Source organism: Podarcis muralis, chromosome 1, assembly GCF_964188315.1.
Source record: "Podarcis muralis chromosome 1, rPodMur119.hap1.1, whole genome shotgun sequence".
Taxonomy (NCBI): domain Eukaryota; kingdom Metazoa; phylum Chordata; class Lepidosauria; order Squamata; family Lacertidae; genus Podarcis; species Podarcis muralis.
In genome coordinates, this window is record NC_135655.1 from 121,321,621 (window position 1) to 121,326,979 (window position 5,359).

Genomic DNA, 5,359 nt, shown 5'->3' on the forward strand with positions numbered 1-5,359 from the left:
CACTTACAGGATTTAGGAAGCAACTTAACTGCTATAGATGTGACCATCGAACAGATGCCTGCTATCTTCTTGTACAGGCTTCATCAACTGGGCTGTAGCAGCTGAAGCTCATGGAACTGAAGTCTAAAACATCTGTAGGGAACCAGGTTGAGGAAGGATGCTCTAGCCCAGGGATGTCCAACAGGTCGATCACAATCTACTGGTAGATGCTTGGGAGGTTTTGGTAGATTGCAGTCGATCCGTGGGTCCCTTTCCGGCCCTGCCCCCTCGCCCTGCCCTCCATTGCACGATCTGCAGAATGGAAGATGGAGTTTACTGATTCAGGTGGATAGCCGAGTTGATCTGTCACAGTCATAATAAATAACAAGATGAAAGATGAAAAAATATTTTAAAATAATTCCAGTGGCACCTTAAAGACCAACTAAATATAAGCTTTCAAGGTATGAGCTTTTGTGTGTAATATACACTTCGTCAGATACTCAGAGGTCGCTTCAACCTTTTAACTGTTGATGACTGTTATGGCAGTTGGTTCCACAGGGAAGGACAAGGGATTTTTAAAGGGATAGATGACCAAAATTAGCTTTAGTATATATAATGGGACATGAATCTCATATGTCTATTCAGACCAGGTCTCTCCATAGTTTTTAGTTTGGTAATGAGTTGTAATTCAGCAACTTCACTTTCAAGTGTATTTCTAAAATTCTTTTGCAATAAGACAGCGACTTTATAGAATGTCCTGGTAGATTGAAATGTTCTCCTGTTGGTTTCTCTGTTTTATGACTCCTGATGTCAGATTTATGCCCATTTATCCTTTGGTGTAAAGTTTGTCCTGTTTGTCCAATATAGAGAGCAGAAGGGCACTGTTGGCATTTGATAGCATATATAATGTTGGAAGCTGAACAATTAAATAGGCTGAGATGGTAAGTTTAAAGTTATTGGGGCAAATAATGATGTTGTCCAGGTGTATGTGGAAGCAAAGTTGGCATCTTGATTTATTGCAGGCTCTTGTTCCAGTGTCCATGTTACTGTATTTTTCGCTCTATAAGCCACACCAGACCACAAGACGCACCTAGTTTTTGGAGGAGGAAAACAAGAAAAAAATATATTCTGAGTCCCAGAAGCCAGAACAGCAAGAGGGATCACTGCGTAGTGATCCCTCTTGCTTTTCTGGCTTCTGGGAAAAGCCCCCAAGATCCCTTTAAAGAGTGTGTGGAGCATATGTGCGGCTCTTGGGGGATTTTCCCCGAGGAGGGAGAAGGGACTGATGGGCTGCCCTCTGTCCCTTCGCCCACCTCCCGGAAAAGCCAGCAAGAGCCACACACTCTTTAAAGAGCTGTGTGGATTGTGTGTGCTGCTCTTTAAAGGGAGCGCTGAGCAGAGCCTCCCACCTGCATTCGCTCCATAAGACACACACACACATTTCCCCTTACTTTTTAGGAGTGAAAAAGTGTGTCTTATGGAGCGAAAAATACAGTAAGTCTGGTTGTTGTATTATTGTGTGTGAGGAGCTGTTTAAGACTGGGTGGCTTTCTGTAGGCAATGAAAGGTTTTCCTCCCAGAGCTTGAGAAAGAGAACTGTCATTATCTAGGAGAGGTTGTAGATCTCTGACGATGCATTGAACTGTTTTAACTTGAGAGCTGTATGTGAATACTAGTGGTGTTCTATTGTTTTCTCTTTTGGGTATCCGTCTGGCTTTGTTACTGAGTGGGGCTGTTTGTTTCCCCACCGATTTGTCGGTGAGTGGCTGTCCCTCCCCCCCCCCCCCCAAATCTGGGTTTTCTTCCTCCCTAAAAAAAATAACCAACAACTTTGACCTGAACCCCCCCAAAATGGGGGTAGATCACTGCCAGTTTTTAATTCTGTAAGTAGATCGCAGTCTCTTGGGAGCTGGCCACCCTTGCCTAGCCTATCCTAACAGGATCTAGATATTGCTGAACTACAGCTCCCATCATCCCTGTGCACTGGCCATGCTGGTTGGGGCTGCTGGGAGCTGAAGTGCAAAAACACCCATAGGGCCACCAATGCCCTGCTCCCCTGTAGTATAGATAGTTCCACTTTGCTTTCAACAGGGCAGCAGGCTGATGAGTCTACTCAAAATTTACACCTAGGCCTAAGTATCCTCTTGAAGGAGAGACTGTTGGAGAGAAAAAGCATGCCTTTTTCAAAGTTATAAAGCAACAAACTTGTGGACAAAGATAACATGGTTAATGGTTGTATCTAATGGGGTTATTTTTGGTTTCTGAACAAAACACATAATTGTGAGAAAAACATGAATCCTTGGTAGAATTCCTGTTTTGCTGGAGTTGGAATGGCTCATTTTCTTGCTGTGCTGGCAGGGTCCATCTTCAAATGACCTCCATAGTGGTGGACCTTGGCATCTCAAATTTCAGCAGCACCCTGTGCCACACCAAAATTTGACACCCCTGCCTCTTGTGCCCCAGTGCCCTCCTGAGGCTCCACGCCCAGTGTGGCCAAACTGGCCATGCTCCCCTAAATTCTTGCTCCCCATTTTACTCTTCAGACCAGCTAGTCGAGCAAGGATTACCTCTCAAACCCCACAACTCCATTGATGCAGCAAGAACACATGACATGGTTATCCCATCTCTCCCACAGAGCAACTATAAGGTTGCAAATTGAAAACAGCCCCAGCAGGAACAAATAGAACATCACTAACATGAACTGGATTAGAAATGGACATGTCAGGAATTCTATAGGAGGACCTAGCTACCATCCCACTTGTACTATGCCAACAAAAGCCATTGATACAGACATGACCCAGGCAGCTGAAAGAGGAAGAGGACAACTGCCCTCCAGGAATAATTTCCATTTCCCTCTAGAGGTCCCTGGAGGGCGGCCCTGGTAGTCAGTATGACTTAACCAAAGAACATATACAAAACAGTTCTTTCAACAGAGGTTCCTAGATACTAGGGATGGCCCCTCCTCCTCCTGGTGTGTAGGCAGGGTCCATTTTCAAATGACTTCTGCAAATAGATGCTACAAATCTATCTACATTATAGGTGTGTAATGATTTATGTAGGCTCCAGGGCACTCTTTTCCAAGTTCACAACAAAACTGTAGACACGACAGAGTGGTCGCCACATTTCTCTCACACGGAGTCCTTGAAAACGCCTTGACTAGGACATCATTCAAATAGGGGGGCACCCAAAACCCTGAGTCCTTAGATGGGCTACCAGAACCATCAGTAACTTGGTAAAGACTCCGGGGGCAGAGGTGAGTGGAACGGCCCTTCCCTCCTGGGTGTGAGGGACTGGACTAAGGAGGAATGGTGGAGACCACCCCCCTCCTCCTCCTGAAACTTCCAGAGAAGAAGACGACAGTATAGGCTTATAACAATGGTTTGCAGAAGGTCATGGCTCAGAGATAGATGAGGGGCAGAGCTGGAAAATAATGGGAGAAGGGGGGAGGGAAGAGAAGCAGAGCCAACAGCAGCTGGCTGACACGTTATCACTAGAAAACATTCCAGACCCACCATCTCCCAGAACCTGGTGGGCCTTGCTGGCTGCCGTGGGGCATGGGTCGAATTTCCGGACATGTGACACTGGGTGAGGTTGTTTGAAGAAGGACCCCCACCTACAGACCAGGAGGAAAAGCCATCTGAAGTATCAATACTGCCATCTAGGAACATCTTTGGAAATAGCTAAACATTGGTCCCTGCGTCTGTGGTTGTTGTTGTTTAGTCGTTTAGTCATGTCCAACTCTTCGTGACCCCATGGACCAGAGCATGCCAGGCACTCCTGTCTTCCACTGCCTCTCGCAGTTTGGTCAGACTCATGTTTGTAGCTTCAAGAACACTGTCCAACCATCTCATCCTCTGTCATCCCCTTCTCCTTGTGCCCTCAATCTTTCCCAACATCAGGGTCTTTTCCAGGGAGTCTTCTCTTCTCATGAGGTGGCCAAAGTATTGGAGCCTCAGCTTCACGATCTGTCCTTCCAGTGAGCACCCAGGGATGATTTCCTTAAGAATCGATGCGTTTGATCTTCTTGCAGTCCATGGGACTCTCAAGAGTTTCCTCCAGCACCATAATTCAAAAGCATCAATTCTTCAGCGATCAGCCTTCTTTATGGTCCAGCTCTCACTCCCAACTCTCACTCTCACTTCTGTGGCTAATGTATATGAATGATGAGGTCAGCATTCCCATTATCCTGGGATGCTATTTCAGATTTCAGTAAGGGTGGGGGAAGTGTGAGGCCTCATCTGGACCATGTCTCAGGTGCAATTGCTGGCATCTCTGTTGAAAAAGGCTCTCGGGTAGCAGGCCTGGGAAGGACCTCTACCAGAGTCCTTGGCAAATCACTGTCTGACTGTCAGAATAGCAAATGCTGGGCTAGAAAGACTAATGATCTGGATCACTATAAAGCAGATGTATACATTCATAGATATGTAAGAGATTTCAGTAGCATGGGGACAATATTCTCATTAAGGTTTAAAGACCTCCTGTTGGATACATTCAAGGTTACATTGCAGAATTTTAAGAACTTTTGTTGTGGTTACTTTCTGTACTTCAAAATAGCTATAGCAATGCAAGAGGAACAGTTCCACTTTCTAAGTTTCTGCCTTTGACATTGTAGCTAGCATCAATACATTTTAATAATAGTACCAAGGTTATTTTGCAGCAGGAGCTCACCGGGACTCAGTTCTGGCACCTCTCAGGTAGGCACCATTGCCGTTACAAGAGAACAACGGAGGAGTTTGTGGTGAATTCTGGCACCTCTTTTTCTAGAAAAATAGCACTAAAAACAACATCAACAACAACATTTATTTGCAGCATTTTTACCCTGTTCTTCAGCTGAAAAGGAATCACAAAAAGCCAATAAAAATGTTGTAGTGGTCAGAGTGTTGGACTATGAACTAGAAGACTGGGGCCATGAAACTCACTAGGTGACCTTGGAGCAGCCATAGTCAGAGTAGGCCAGTTTAAATGAATGGACATGACAGGTTTGCTAATTTTAATAACTCAAGTCTCAGTAGAACTTGGTGGGATACAACTCTCAAATCCTGGGCAAGTAAGATGTAACTGTGAACAACTCCATAGAGATAAAATTGTACTTTTGTGCAAGACAGAATGGACAGAACTATCAGAGTCACTGGCCCAATAATGAAACGACTTTAGAACATGGAAATCTACGTGGGTGGGATTATTATCTGTTTGCCTGGTTCCATGCTTGGGATGAAAATGAAATGAAATGAAAATGCAGCTGAGAAACTGAATAGATTATCCACATTCCCTCCATAAATGTGCCTCGTTCTCCTGAACCAAACTGCCTCTGAATCAGGGGTTGGACATCAGGTATTGTCAGACTCTAATAAGCAGTCCCAGATAGCATGGCCAATGGTCA

At 45.0% G+C, this 5,359-nt stretch overlaps 1 pseudogene; it reads right to left on the minus strand.

Annotated features, from left to right (window-relative positions):
* Nucleotides 1-582: 582 nt before the first annotated feature.
* LOC144328511 (uncharacterized) lies at nt 583-3,535 on the minus strand (annotated as a pseudogene).
* Between the last annotated feature and the right edge of the window lie 1,824 nt (nt 3,536-5,359).